At 46.8% G+C, this 16178-nt stretch overlaps 1 protein-coding gene across 3 annotated transcripts in view; it reads left to right on the plus strand.

Moving 5' to 3' along the window:
- The window catches only part of LOC146891290 (uncharacterized), a 72282-nt gene that overhangs the window by 15394 nt on the left and 40710 nt on the right, over positions 1 to 16178 (plus strand). The window contains exon 1 of one of the 3 annotated variants that reach the window (XM_087897730.1): positions 15886 to 15906. The exons of the other annotated variants lie outside the window; for them this stretch is intronic. The gene's annotated coding sequence lies outside the window, so the exon portion shown is untranslated. Of the gene's footprint in view, positions 1 to 15885; positions 15907 to 16178 lie in introns of those variants that run through there. 3 annotated transcript variants of the gene reach the window in all.

Raw genomic sequence — 16178 nt, forward strand, 5'->3', positions numbered from 1 at the left:
GAAGAATCTGTACTTCCAACATGGTGACCGGCTACAAAAAGCCTCTTTGATGATTATGTTCAGGGCCAGCCGGGTCAAGAAAAAAAAAATCTCCCCTACCGATGCATCCTTGCAATATCTAGTTTATTTTATGCTTCTGTAGCAAAGAGAGACGTCATTCATTAAGCACAGGAGAGAAAAGTCAAACCTGAAGGATATTAAACCTGACAAAGACGTTCTGTGCTACGTGATTGGTTGGGGAAATGAGGGTAGCGTGTTGGTGACGGCAGGCAGAGCCTGTTTCCCAAAATAAAACCAGATAACACATTTAGGCTTGTATTCAACAAATGAGTTTCAATCTGAACCAAAATATACTGAGTGAGCACAGTTGGAACATTACAGAATGTTTACATGACCATAGGAAAAATGAGATGAGAAAGCATATACATATTCCGTTTAAGTGTACGTACACACACATGCCCATGTGTGCAGACAGAATAGAAATGCTTGTAAGATTAGATGGATGTAACCTTTCTCCTCAATTTTCCGTACTGGGGATCTGCAGGCCACTTTCACTGATTGGTTCTGGAGGACCTGTCTTTCCTTCAACAGGTTGTGAGACGACTCTCTCGAAGAGGAAAAGTGGATAGCATTGTACTGAGTACTCCTTGAATGCCTGTCTGTATGTTTAATAAGTGGTAGCATATTCCTTTGAATATAAATTGCCTTTTTTGTTTGAGACAGGTTCTAACTATGTAACTCTGGCTGGCCTGGCACTCAATACACAGGTCAGGCTGGCCTCACAGATTCACCTGGCTCTCTGCCTTACGAGTGCTGAGGTCAGAGGTGTGGCTTAGGAGGTCAGAGCTTCTGATCTCCTGGAGCTGGAGTTACAGGTTTTAAGTCTCGTGTGAGCTCTGGGAAACAAACTCAGGCCCTCTGTAAGAGTCTTATGCTCTCTTAACTACTGAGCCTCAGATTTGGCATTTTGAGAGTCGTTTGTTTTGGTTTTGCTTGCTTGGTTTGATAACCTTTCTTCCAATTTTATAGAGTTCTTTAAAAATATGTTTTCAAACCAGCCTACAATTCACAATCCCAGACAACAAAGAGGACCTATGAGACATATACGTGGATCTAATCTACATGGGAGGTAGAAAGACAAAATCTCCTGAATAAATTGGGAGCATGGGGACTGTAGGAGAGGGTGGAGGGGAGGGGAAAGGAGCAGAAAAAATATATAGCTCAATTAAAAACAAAAAGAAAGAAAGAAAAGATAAAAGAACTGAAAAAATCTTTTGCAAAGTTGGGTGGTGGTAGTGCACACCTTTAATTCCAGCACTCAAGAGGCAGAAGCACACAGACCTCTGAGTTTAAGGCCAGCCTGGTCTACGGAGCGAGTTCTAGGACAGCCAGGACTACACACAGAAACTCTGTCTTGAAAAAACTAATACATACATACATACATGCATACATGCATACATACATACATACATAGTTTATTTTTTGTTTTATATGTATGAGTGTTTTGCCTGCATGTGTGTGTGTGTGCGTGTGCGCACATGTGTACCATATATGAGCCTGGTCCCAATGGAAACCAGAAGAGGGTGTCAGAGGCCCTGGAACTGGAGTTACAGTTTGTGAGTCACCATGCAGTACTGGGAATCCAACCGAGGTCCTCTGGAAGAGCAGCAAATGCTCTGAACTACTGAGCCGTCTCTCCAGCTGCCTTTTTTTTTTTTTTTTTAAAGTTTCTCAAGACAGGATTTCTCTTTGTAACCACCATGGCTGTCCTGGAACTCACTTTGTAAACCAGGCTGACCTCAAGTTCTCGGAGATCCACCTGCCTCTGCCTCCCAAGAGCTGGGATTAAAGGTGTGCGCCACCAGTGCCCAGTACCAGCCCCCAATTTTATAGTGCTCTTAAATGGGAATTTTCTAAAAATTCTGTCATCAGCTTAAGTGTCAGCTTTGTGATGTGATATTTAGCCAAAGATCATCCCTGATTTTCATCCTCTAATGATCTAGCCAAAAAAGTCTTTTATAGCTTTAACCAAATCCTTGCTGTTTAAATGGAGCAGGGTGGGCTTGGAACATCAGAAGAATCTTGTAGGTGTTAATTGATCGGATCGCCTGACTCGGCTGTCACCCCTCACATTCCCCAGCTGGTGTGGGAGAGTGACAGATGCCATACATCTCTCATGCCACTGTAGTCACTCGGAGTGTGTGTATACCAGGTGTGCCCTTACGATTTAACTGGTGACAGCTCGCTCAGGACGCCCGGGAGCACTTCTGACCCCAGTGAGAATCAAGTGTAGGAGAGTGGACCCCACACTCATCTCTGAGAGCAGAACCCAATGCTTCCCTTCCTGTTAACACTTTGAAATACAAAAGTAGTACAGTTGTTCTTGGAAAAGATTACTGTGGGGAGGAACTTCCTGAGCTGTGGGACAACAGTTGGGTCTGTAAAACCAGGAATTAGGTCAGTTGTGATGGCACACTCCTTTAGTCCCAGCACTTAGGAGGCAAAGGCAGGCAGGTCTCTGTGAGTTCAAAGTTAGCCTGGTCCACTTAGTGAATTCCCAGTCAGAGGTACATAGTGAGAACCTGTCTCAAAATAAAAAGAAAGACCAGGAATTAGAACCCAAAGACGACAAACCTGTTAAAAGCTGGTTACTAAACTCCTGGAGATAAATACATACTCATATATATATATACTCAGTAGAACCTTCTAAAAATCAGTCAGGAAGAGTGTCTGTAGTTTTTTTTTAATATTTATTTATTATGTATACAATATACTGTCTGTGTGTATGTCTGCAGGCCAGAAGAGGGCACCAGACCTTATTACAGATGGTTGTGAGCCACCATGTGGTTGCTGGGAATTGAACTCAGAACCTTTGAAAGAGCAGGCAATGCTCTTAACCACTGGACCATCTCTACAGCTCTCTGTAGTTTTTTTTTTTTTAAACTCTTTGGTGACCTGCCACCCAGCTCCCAAGTAAATACATGGAGACTTACTCTTACTTATGAATGCCTGGCCTTAGCTCGACTTGTTTCTAGCCAACTTTTCTTAAATTTTCCTTTTGATTCTGGGCTTTTACCTTTCTCTATTCTATATACCTTTCTTTCCTTCTTACTCTGTGACTTGTTGTGTGGCCTCTGGCATCCTCCTCTCCTTTTTTTTTTAAAAAAAAATTTATTTATTATATATACAATATTCTGTGTGTATACCTGCAGGCCAGAAGATGGCACCAGACCTCATTACAGATGGTTGTGAGCCACCATGTGGTTGTCGGAATTTGAACTCAGGACCTTTGGAGGGGCAGGCAATGCTCTTAACCACTGAGCCATCTCTCCAGTCCTCTCCTCTCCTTTTCTTGCTCCTCCCTCTTTATTCTAGCTGCCTGCCAGCCCCGCCTAGTTCTCTCTCCTGCCTAGTTATTGGCCGTTCAGCTCTTTATCAGACCAATCAGGTGTTTTAGACAGGCAAAGTGACACAGCTTTACAGAGTTAAACAAATGGAACATAAAAGAATGCAACACATCTTTGCATCATTAAGCAAATATCCCACAGCATAAACAAACGTAACACATCTTAAACTAATATTCCACAACTGGCGTCCTTCACTGAGTCATGCTGGTTGAACTGCAAATTTCATACTAAGTCACCCGTGTGAAATTAGAGACGGGAAAATGAATGTAAGCACCATACACACAAACACCATCTAGTTAAACAAGGCTGTTGGTAGGCAAGAGAGATATAGGACAGGTGAGCGTCCAAGGTGAGACAGCTCATGCCCAGGAAGCAGCAACTGCCGGGTTTCTTTCTCACCAAAGGAACTATCGCGGGTGATCTTAAACTTCTGGGCTCGGGTGATCTTAAGCTTCTGGGCTGGGTATTTTAAGCTTTTAAAAAGGAGTAATAGCAAGGAACTCTTCATTGTTTCTTCAGGGTTCTCAGACATAATTAATAACAGATGGCTTGCAACTAAACAACGTTCGAGTAGTATGCGGGATTTCAATAGCAACAGGGATGTAGAGTTCCTGTCTCATTCCTAAAGAGTCAAGGTCTTCGCGCAAGGCAAGGGGTGGCAAAGGAGGAAAGCCAGCCTTGTCCCTCCCAGAGAAGAGGCCCTACCCACCCTCTGCTCATCAGCACCTCTCTCCAAAGCAAAGTCACTTAAGATAAATGAACTCTGCAGCTCTATTGATTGAGGTAAACCCCACCACACTAATTCAGGCTTTCAGGAATGCTAATACAAGACCAAAGAATCAGGGAATTAGCTGAAACTTTTATCCTTTTCTTTCTTTCTTTTTTTTTTTTTTCTGGAAAGGACCTGCTCAACTCAAAATTAATTGCTGAGAGAAATGGTTTTACATTATTTCCCAGAAACTCACTAAACTAGGATAGGATGGAAGGACTGTGAGTAGCAGGAGCCGCAGACACCGGAACCCGGGTCCTAGGGCACTGTGGGCACAGTGTGTAATTCTCTGCAACTCCCAGGTGGCCTTTCCTGCCATCTATGGAAGACAATGGAGAACTATTTTCATGCTTGTTGTGGTCCCCCGAGCCCTGAAAACACCATTGTAAAGGTTAGAAGGTCACCTCTTCTCCCTCCCTTTTATGATTATGCACAACTTTCTGAAATCACCGAATTGAGCCACGTGGCCCAAAGATGAATTTTAGGATCTGTTTGTCTGTTTGTTCATTTGCTCACCGATGGATTCAGCATGTGTTCATCAAGCCCCTCCTGCAAGCCACGCTCTGCTAGGTACTAACAGGCAGAAGGAAGGGACTAGGATTCTGTCCCCATCCTCCAGACACTGACTTAGGAGCGGAGTGAGGCATGCACACAGGCAGCTGTAACACAAGGAGGAATGCAGTAAATGCTTTAACCAGGCTCAGGTAAAGTTCTGCGGGAGGATCACATATGATCGGCAAGAGCAGAGAACGCATCCAGGAGAGACGGCATCACTGGACCCCAGGGAAAGCACAGCGCAGGATGCCAGCAGGCATAACTGGGGGAAGTGTCAGTGCCCAGCCAGGAAATTGCTCAAGTACAAACAGGCCATGCCCAAGAAGGCCAAGTCGCTACAGGATGCATGCAGGTGAATATAGAGAAAAGTGGACAAACTGAGTCGGGATCTTCTCAGTGGAGAAGTTGAGTGAGAGAGTTGCAGTTTGGTTTCCTGGGCGCTGGAGAGCTATTGAAAGTTCTTGAGCAGGAGAGATGATTCAAACGACCCTTTATTGAAGGGCCGGCTGGCATCGGGGTGTTGGCTGGACAGAGGGAAGGCCACACTCTGGGAGCACCGCTGAGGAACGTGCTGAGATCCAGCAACAACTTGCACGAGGGTGGGGAGATGCAGGCAGGTAACTGGCAGCGTGGGGGTGATGCTCTCGGGAGCCTCCAGGGGGGCACTAGTGCACACATATGAGTCCAGACAGAGGGTGACTGGATTAAGAGCAATCTTTTTAAAAGGTAGCATAGATCTCATTGCTCTCCCCCGCTTAATGTCCAAATGGCCCTGACTGCATTTAGAGCAAAATCCAGACTCCTTCTCATGGCCTGCCATAAACCCCATATACTTGCCTGGCTTTGCTCTCACCTCATCTCTTAACCCTCAGTGCGCCAACTTCGGCCTTTTCGGTCCCTCAAACACACCAGCCAAGTTCATTTCCGCCTCAGGGCCTTTGCGTGTCTGATCCTCCCTGTCCATAGCTTTCTGCCCTTGGATCTTCACAGGGCTGGCTCTTCTTAGGCAGACCTCCACTGTCACCTCTTCATGGAGGCCTTTCCCAATGTGTCATTTGTCACTCACAGACACGGTCACATCCTTTCCCTCTCTGTTACTCGGCACCGAACTTATCCTACACAGTCTGTAGTAGGTCGGTGTTTAAGAGCACTGACTGCTCTTTCAGAGGACTTAGGCTCAGTTCCCAGTATGCACAGGGTAGCTCGCGACCGTCCAGACCTCCAGTCTCAAGCAGATCTTATACCCTTTTCTGGCTTCCACAGGCAGTGCATGCACGTGAAGGACAGACAGACAGGCAGGCAGCGTAGCAGTCAGACACACAAAATGAAAATAAATCGAAGAAACAAAACAAACATCAACAATGGAAAAAAAAAACAACAAACAAAACAAAAACCAGCCAGTACATACCAGGTACTGGACAGATAATCAATGACTGAACAAGAGGGATCTTTGTGTGCAGGGTGCGTGTAGGTTCTAAGTCGCAGCATTCAGGTAAATTAGACAAAAAGCACTCATAAGTATAGGGCTAGAACTTGGGGGGAGGGAGAACCAAGCTTGACATCCTTGCACAAGGAGACGAAAAGTCAAGAGATCCTACCAGCAACTGTTTACAACCTGCTGGCAGCCATCCACTTTCACCTCTGAGATCCAAGCCAAGGCCCTTTGTCTTGGGGGGAGCTTTTCCAGGCTACCTTGTCTGAAAGCAGTTTCTGCAGGTCCTATTTTAGAATCCACAAGAATCTGCAGTGCCTAGGTCGTGTAAAATATTAATAACTACCACTCACAAACACTATGCCCCAGGGCTTTGCAGTGTGTCTCCATTAATGCACCTCATGACCAAGTAAGACGGAAGAGAAGTGACTCCCTGCTTTTGCAGTGGAGGAAACCGAGAGGAGGACGTGTTGTGCCCTTCGAAGAGCGTCAGGTCTGGAGTTCAAGTTCAGCCTGAGTGGTCCCAGAGCCGTGTGCTGAAGTCCTTCAGTCCTTTGCAGCATGCTCAGTGGGGTGGGGGACGGACTTTTCTTTCTGATGGGACTGGGACTTTTGGAAACAGCCAGAAGCCTTGGGACAGAATCTGGTTCCATGATCTCACCAGACCAAAGGACGAGGGAATGCTGGCTTTTCCGTGGACAGCTGCTCACAGTGCTTAGTGGGGACTTGGTTCTTCACCCTTTCTCTCACAAGAGGCCAAACCAAGGCTTGATTTCTTCAGGCTTCAGTTCTTTGTCAGAAGGCCCTCCTGTCCCTTGCCTTTCCTCATGTCTCCCCTTCTTATAGTTAAACACGTTTTATAATGTGTTGCTATTTCCACGGAGAAGGGCCGGGGTGGTGGTGGAGGCTGGAGGTGGGGTGGGCTGGGGAGGTGATGGTGGGTGGGGCCTGGGGGCGGGGCTTAGAAGTCACCTTGTCTGTGACAGGAACTAGAGAAAAATGAAGTCCCAAGCTTGGTTCAGAATATTCCTTCCTCACTCTTTGAAGTCTGTGGCCTTAGGCAAATAACCGAGTCTAGATTTTCCTCGTCTGTAAAATGAGAAACTGGTACTTGTTTTCTGCCGCGCAGAGCTATGCGGAGGCTCAAACCACACCCCAAGAGAGCCCTCTGCAGGGCATAGAGTTCTATGTAGCTGCAAAGAACCTATTATCACTATCTTCATCACAAAACGTGAGTCCCCTCTTTAGAAGACCTAAAATGGCAATCGCGCTGTTTGTGAACTCCCTAAACCAAACCCATGTCTGCCTTCATGCTTCACTCCCCAGCCGCCCTCCACCCTTGGCCGTAGTCTTTGACCTCTGTACCTGGTGCCTGGCTTAAATAAAGTTCATGTTTGTCCTGTCTAGCGTGGTAGTCAGTCACTGACCACATAGAGCCACTGAAGTGTTAAATAATTAGGACGAAATTAGATATTAAATATCAGTATCTTAGCCATATTGCCTTTATTTTAAATATTGATATAGCCTAATGTAGTCAGTGGCTCTCATGTTGGACAGCACATGTAGGGAATATGTCCACATTTATGAAAAATTCTAGTAGACAGGACCTTGGTGGATTTTTTCAAATATCATTTTTCATAACCTTAGAGCTATAATAAGAACCAACATGCTGTTACTCAATTGACAAACACCTTCCATTTGCTCCTCATTAGCTACTTGTCCTCACTGCTGTCACAAACCCCGAATAAAAGCAGTTAAAGAAGGGCTGCTTAAGGGGATAAAGGCCAGAATAGCGGGAGAGGTTTGGCAGCAGGAGCTTAAGAGGCTAGAACAGTCCCTCTGCAGTGAGCTCTGGTCCCAGTCCCCCTGCAGTGAATGCTGGTCACAGTCCCCCTGCAGTGAGCTCTGGTCCCAGTCCTCTGTAGTGAATGCTGGTCACAGTCCCCCTGCAGTGAGTGCTGGTCACAGTCCCCCTGCAGTGAGTGCTGGTCACAGTCCCCCTGCAGTGAATGCTGGTCACAGTCCCCCTGCAGTGAGCTCTGGTCCCAGTCCTCTGTAGTGAATGCTGGTCACAGTCCCCCTGCAGTGAGTGCTGGTCACAGTCCCCCTGCAGTGAATGCTGGTCACAGTCCCCCTGCAGTGAGTGCTGGTCACAGTCCCCCTGCAGTGAGCTCTGGTCCCAGTCCTCTGCAGTGAGCTCTGATCACAGTCCCCCTGCAGTGAGGAGCTGACACAGACACATGAGCACTGGTCACAGTCCCTCTGTTGTGAGCGCTGGTCACAGCCCCCCCTGCAGTGAGTGCCGGGCACAGTCCCCCTGCAGTGAGGATCAGACACGTGAGAGCCATCAGGACTTCTTTAGTTCTTGTTTTGATTTATTATTTTTTATTTTATGTGCTTTGGTGTTTTGCCTACATGTATGTCTGTGTGAAGGTGTCAGATCTTGGAATTACAGACCATCGTGCGCTGTCATGTGGGTGCTGGGAATTGAACCTGGGTCCTCTGGAAGAGCAGTCAGTGCTCTTAACTACTGAGTCATCTCTCCAGCCCCCAACCATCAGGACTTCTTAAGACAGAACCATTGAATAACAAGAGCTGGAAGGACATTAGCTATTGTCTCTTCAACATCCTAACTTTTCTTTTTGTTTTTAATATTTATTATTTATTTATTTATTATGTATACAATATTTTTTCTGTGTGTATGCCTGAAGGCCAGAAGAGGGCACCAGACCTCATTACAGATGTTTGTGAGCCACCATGTTGTTGCTGGGAATTGAACTCAGGACCTTTGGAAGAGCAGGCAGTGTTCTTAACCGCTGAGCCATCTCTCCAGCCCCCCCCCCCCATCCTAACTTTTCAATGTGAGAAAACTTAAGCCTAAAGTGATGGGTTTGCCCCCTCCAACCCAGACATCACTTCACTGCTGTTCTCGGTGTCACTGTGAGTGGCAGAGCTTTCTGTCCCTCTTGCTGGACTCCTAATACCATCTGCTAAGGAAGAAACATTGCCTGAGACACAACTCCGGCTGCCGGCATTGCCAACAGACATTCTCCTCACTCCCGGTCCCTGGGACTGCTGGGCTCGTTCTGGAAAGTGAAGGCATGCACACCCTGGCATGGGCACCTCTGTGGCATCACGTGTGCGAAGGCTGAATGCCGAACGCCTCGGGGCTGAAGTACTCAGTAACACAGAACTGGAATAAACTCCCCAGGGCCAGCTCCAGCCCCTGGGACTGGTCTTGTTCCTTTCCACATAGAAGTTTAAATCATAAACTAGGGAATCTTGCTGCAAACTTCCAGGACATTATGGATGGGATTGTTGTCCCGAGGGATCACGGGTCGTGTGGATGTAAAAGCTTTGGTACCTAGATCTTGGCATGTAGTAGGTGCCTGGTGGATTTCTTTCTTTTCTCTCTGGCTAGACCTCCCTCCACCCTATCTGCACCCACTGCTGGTCACTCCTATATGAGCAACACAACACCTGCAATTCATTTTAGTTGTTAAAATCTCAAATTACTGTTTCTTAAAATTCTTATCCCTTAAAGTAGCCTTCACTTAGTATCCACAATCAAACGACCAGTGTACAAACACAATAAAGATATGAGAGCCGGGCATGGTGTCTCTCGAGGGGCAAACGTGGGCAGATCTCTTTGAGTTTAAAAGTAGTCTGGTTTACATAGCAAATTCTAGAGCTACGAAAAGAGAGACCTTGTCTCAAAATAGACAAATAACAGTAAAATGAATTTTAAAGTTTATCATGAAGACATTGAGTGTCTTGTTGGTATAAAAACACATCAAGAAAGGCCAGGCGGTGGGTGGTGGCGCTCGCCTTTAATCCCAGCACTCAGGAGGCAGAGGCAAGCAGATCTTTGTGAGTTCGAGGCCAGCCTGGTCTACAGAGTGAGCTCTAGGACAGCCAGGATTACACAGAGAAACCCTGTCTCAAAAAGCAAATGAAAAGCCGGGCGGTGGTGGCACACACCTTTAATTCCAGCATTCAGGAGGCACAGGCAAGCAGATCTCTGTGTGTTTGAGGCCAGTCTTCTGTTTATTGTCCTTTCTATATAAGCCTAGCTGTGAGCTTCCTGTTTAAAATGGTGTTGGTGTGTGTGTGTGTGTGTGTGTGTGTGTGTGTGTGACGATTTGGGGGGAAATCTACACTCAGAAGGGATTTGGATACCCCAGGCTATTGCATCAGGTGCCCTATTATCTCATCTTCTATGGATGCTGGGCTGGGGGTGGGGGTGTCAATGAGGCCCTGTGGGAAACAGGGACTGTGTGACTGGGAAGCCCCAGAAGGGCCCAGAGCCTCTTTCTATGTGGGAGGGATTTCCCACTTCTGAACGGACTGTTCTTGCAGTTTTATTTCACTTCACAGAGGAGTATCATATTCTGTTTTTCCTCCTTTTAATTAAGAATATTTACACTTTTTTTACTTTTAAATTGTGTGTAGTGGGCAGTCTGTACACACGAATGCAGGGACCCACGGTGTTGAGCTGCCTGATGCAGGTGCTGGGAACAAGACTCTGGTTCTCTGCAGGAAGTTAACCACTGAGTCACCTCTCCACCACCTCCCCCATTCCGCCCCCCCCTTTTTTTAAAAATAAAAAGCAGACTGCTTGTAGTCTTCCCTCTCTTGACACCCACTAGCTCCGACAAGTGGATTTTCCAAGCCCACTGGCTGTGGTAATGGTGAATTATACAGGTAAATTCATAGACAATATGAAATTTAGGAGACCGTTTTTTTCAGAAAAGCGTTTTTCTGTTGTTTACTTTCCTAGCCAAGAGTATCATCATTGCCCCCACTGCAGCCGCAGTAATATCTGCAAGTTCGGGAAGAGCCCTCTACCCGGGACTGCTTTTCAGAGACACAGATAACTTCTAACATACCCTAATTGAGCTGACATTTCACACATATTTGGTCTATGCCTAAGGGAAATTTAGGAGGGAGAGACAAAATGGAACCCATTCATTTATTTCTAAGTCAAGTAAAAGCCGTGAGAAAAAAAATATTTTACTTAAAAATAAAGATGCTCAACAATTAGTGGTATACAGGTCATTTTTTTTAAAGCGTCAAGCTCGGCTTATCTGTGATCCTCCTATAATGCCTAACTCTGGGGAAGAAGGAGAGTGTGTACGAAAATAATGAGATCAGGAGTGAGAGCAGATAGTGTTTCTGCACAGCGAGGCCTCCATCAGTTCTTGTCCTAGGAGCCCCCACCCCCACCCCCCAGTCTCAGGAGCCACCCCCACCCCCGCCACCTTATCTGCTAGGGTGGTGTTGCTAGTGACCCAGCAGGTCTGTCTGCCTCTCTGCTCAGCTGCTGGCTGTCTATTTCGAACCTAACATTCCACTGCAGCTCTGGCAAGCCCACTTGGAAGGTGTGTGCATCTCACAGAGGCACAGAACCATTAGCGGGCTTCTGTGTGCTCCTCTCTAAGGCTGGACTGGCTGGCCCCTTTCCTAAGAAAGTGTCTGCATATCAAGCTTTAGATATGCTAATGAGTCCACCTCCCCGGTCAGTGCCTGGTCTTCCTAGAGAGTCCTGGTTGTCCTCTGAAGGCCTTGTTACTTATCTAGTAGACCTCTGTCCTAGGACGGCGGTGCTTAAGGGCAAAGCACTGTGGTCAAATCATCTCTGGAGATTTGTAGCCTCAAGGAGCTTAAAACACAAGAATAAACTCCCCCTCGAAGCTGCCTTTTCTCTGTGGCGGAAGAACCAGGCATGAGGATGATTTCTTTGCATGAATGTGAAGACTCCGTGAACATCCTGGTGATGATGGCTGGCGGAGCCTGTGGCTGGAAAACTCCAGCTAGAACTCAGTTCCCGCAGACCTTCGTGCCTTTCTTTCTACGTCAGGTGTTCTGGTCAGCAGTGTCGGGCTGGAGACTAACTTGGGAGCCATCTGTTGGCAGTAGCAGTGGAAGCTGCAAGTCACCTGCAGAGAGCATGCTGAATGCCTAGAGAAGTCTTGGGGTGGACTTTGGGGGTATCCTTGATATTTCATTTAAACGGCAGAAGGTGAGAAAAGGTGAAAGATGGGAGAAGTAAGAAAAGACAGTGTCCCCGGAGTTATGTCAGGAGGCTGAGGAGTCAGTGAAGCAAGCCTTGCAGAGAAAGCAGGTAAGACGCAGGCGGCACGGCAGGCAAGAAACAGGCTGGAAGGCACCTCGGAGCTTTGCCCATCTGAAGCCGTTTGTGACTTTGGCCAAAGCAGTTTCTATGGAGTAGAGTGGGTGCAGTATTGCATGATCATCCTCCAAGTGCAGGGACTACATTTTCTGATTCTTATGTGTGACTTCCCTGGTTGCCTAGTGGTTAGGGCCCAGGGCGCTCAGATTCTTCCACGTGCACATCCTGTTTCTCTGCCTCAACCCCATCCTCCGTGAACTCATCACACACTGATTTCTAATCGGTGACTCCTTCACCCCCCCAAAGGTGTTCCCCGCTACCCACTTCCCTAACACCGGCACGCCTCCCCTGAGTTCCAGACCCCTTCAGTTATCCACCTGCACCTCATCCTTGCTCTCCCACGGGCATCTTCAGCAAAAAAATAAACAAGCAAACCAAAACCACGCAAAGAAGCCACGTTCGCTTTCTTTTAGGAAGGCGGAATCACCACCTGCCTTCTTTCCTGGTTAATTAATCACACCCGCTTTCGTACCGTCCCCCAAGGTAAACCCTTCACTAACTGAGCTCTCTCTCCTCTTAATTTCTACATCTAAATACGCTTGAGAACCTGTTGGATTTACCAGAGAAACATCTCCAAATCCATCGTGCTCTTCCTCCACCGAGCACTGCACACCACTTGGAGGACAGAGTTCACCTCACTTTTGAGCTGCATGAAACCCTAGGATGGTGCCTAGCATCCTTATCCAAAGCTCATCACATGCCGGCTGAAGGAATGCTAAGACTTCTTGCTATTTGCCTTTCCCCCTTCCTTACCGTCCTCTATTCATGCCTCTGCCACTCTGCTCTCTGAGTTGCCTGCCGACCTAGCTCTTTCCCATTCCCTTAGTGGGTGACATGCATGTTTGCCGGAAGATTAAATGCATTAAACCACCTACTTCCAATTTTTCTCTTCCTTCCTTCATCCTCCAGCAGAGAGAGAGAGAGAGAGAGAGAGAGAGAGAGAGAGAGAGAGAGAGAAAGGCCACTTCTCAGATAAGAATGACACATAACCTGCTCTTCAAGAGGTGGAGGAGGGGGACAGGAATCACGGAGAGCAGCCAAGCAGTCCCTCCTTCTTGGCCAGCGCATTATCTCCCCTAGGCCCACCCAAATGGAGCTCAGAATAGCCCAGTGTCAACTGAACAAACAAATAAACAAATAAGCAAGACTGCGGATGCTGAGGAGAACTTGGAAAAGAGCCTGTGTCAAAGAACCACACAGATCTTTAAACCACCAGCTGACCACCATCACTGAGGACGTTTTAAAGACTGTTTCGGAAGACTCATTTCAACACAGATAAAGCTCTTTACTAGGGAGAGCCCAGGCTGTTGATCCCCAAAGGGCAGTGATGACTGTAGATCTTACTTAAATAATACTGGGTCATACTTACTATGTAGATCATACTTAAATAATAGCGGATGATAGTTCTGGGACAGACATGAAGAAACCCGGCCGCTCTGAGACCCATCCTTGCCACATGGGGACAGAACACGTAGGACATGGTTAAGTTAACCAAATTCTCCCTTAGGCATGCTATGCTGTGACTGGGTTCTGAGTATTTCTTTCCTCAGCCACAGAGGCCCTCTGCTCTCCGCCAGGTTCTCGTGGTATGAGAAGCCAAGGACCTTAGCTATATTAAGGAATCGAAAATGGTACATTAAGCCTCTGTCTATACACCAGAGAAGCAGAAACGAGAGCTAGAAAAATGGCTTGATGATTCATCTTATAAAAGGTTTCCTAATTTGCCAAAGAAGTTATTTATTTATTTTTCATGCCCTTTAATTAATCACCAAATATATTTTAAGGCCTGTTCTTGAGACAGCTTCCTGCCCTCTTTCCAAATTCCTTAAAAGCATGTTCTTCTAATAAGTCAACCCAGTGCTCTGTGCCCTGGTACCTCACTTGCCACATTCTTCCAGGAAGGATGAAGAGCCAACCCTTGTGGACCGCAGAAAAATGGGGTAAACGTCCGTAGTTCCCATTGGTCTTTACTGTACAAATCCAAGCCCAGGAGGAAAAAAAAACCTCCAGAGGCCAGGAAGATACCTAAGAAACAGCATTGTCCCCCCCACGGAACCATGTAGCAAAGATGATATATGTGGCGTGTGTATGCAAGTGAGGACAGGCACATATGTGTGCTTGTGTATTTGTAGTGTTAAGACTGGTATGTCGGATGTTCATATTGGGAGAGCATGCTATTCTCCATAGAATGGAGCATGTATCAGACATACAATAAAGACTTCATGCTTGATAAACACTGCAGGTTTTGCAAAGATGAAGACTTCAATCCCCTCCGTTACAGGTAGGGATGAGGGCAATCCGTTGTAACGGCAACTCGAAACACAGCTATGAGTGAGGGCCTGCCCCCAGACTTGGCATTTAGTAGCAGTGAAGGTTATTTTTATTTTTAAGTTAGTTATTTATTGAGGTCTCAGCTCTCTCACCTCGAGTGGGGAGTACTGCAAAGGCGAAGTCAGAAAGTTTGGGTAGAACAGTCGATCAAGCGTGTGACGAGTGCTGTCCTTCCTAGGAAGAAGTGACTTCCTCAAGTCATACAGCTGAAAAATAGCCAGACTTCCTAACTCTGTGCCATGTGCCTTTTGCTCACTGCCACTGCTCCTGGCCAGAAAAGAATAGAGAACAGGCGAAAGTGGAATTCAGTTCAGAACTGCGGCATTACAGGACCTGGAAGGGGAGACTGAACGATAATGTTGGTTGCTGATGGATACCACGTACTGACACTACCTCCACTCGGTGATGGAGATGCTGTTCATCCCCACCCCCAAACACCCCAGGATACTATCATTATCCCTGCCTTAGAGAGGGAAAGTGAGGGTTAGGCAGCAAGAGAAATGTGCACGAACCTCCGAACCTCCGTTTGCCTGGCTGAGCCCAAGCCTTGTGTGCTCTGTGGGGGATGGAGAAGGGATGCTGGCACAGATTGGCCAGAGCTGCCGATAGAAGGGAGCCAGAGCAAGGCTGCTTGGATGGCCCTTTGCCACAGCCTCCCTCAGTGACTGCTGCCTTCAACACATTTGTGGAGGAGGATAGTAAGCCTTGAGCGGACAGGGCTGGTTTCCCCATGTAGGAGAATCTGGGAAGACGAATGAAGAACCTGTTCCCATCTCACCCAGAATTCCACAGAACAGACTCTGCACGTCCCTTGATGTCGAGGAGAGGGGCTTCGTTTCCGGGATGAAAAGCCAGATAGCCCAGGAACGATAAGATCACCCTGGTTTTTCTTATGAACTCCTAGAAGTCATCTTTGTTGGTATAAATGAGATCATTTAGCCTAATTAGTTCCAAGCTTAATTAGCAGTAATTATCCCGACATGGGAGTAATATCCGAGCAGGAAGTGCCGGGTCCTCGATTAGATAGATCTCTAATTGGTGTTACAATATTGTAATTAAAGCGTGTTTGTACGCCTCTGCCGCAGCACGCGATTTGTCTCATGTCTGATTAAACAGGGAGGAACTCCAGCCTTTGAAGGGGCCAGCATTTCAGATCTGACTCATGAAACATGCTAAGCCGGAGACTAAAGAGACCTGAGGACCTGCTTTTGTGGTCAAGGTGAGCGTCCCGCACGGAGCCAAGGGCAGGGTGAGGGAAAGATGATCTTTCCACGGTGCGCTCATCCCTCTCTCCCATGATGCAAGTGCAGGAAAACGGAAGTATTTGGTTGGAGGGTCACTTTGTAATGGTTGCCTTTTTTAAGAGAAGATTCTTGATATAACTCAAAGAAGGCTGTGAAAAAGTAGTAACGACAGCTATCATTTATTGAGTATTTACTACAAGCCAGAAACTATACTAACTGCTTTAAATATCAACACTCATTAAAATGT

This window comes from Myodes glareolus, chromosome 17 (genome assembly GCF_982192425.1).
Source record: "Myodes glareolus chromosome 17, mMyoGla1.1, whole genome shotgun sequence".
Lineage (NCBI taxonomy): Eukaryota > Metazoa > Chordata > Mammalia > Rodentia > Cricetidae > Myodes > Myodes glareolus.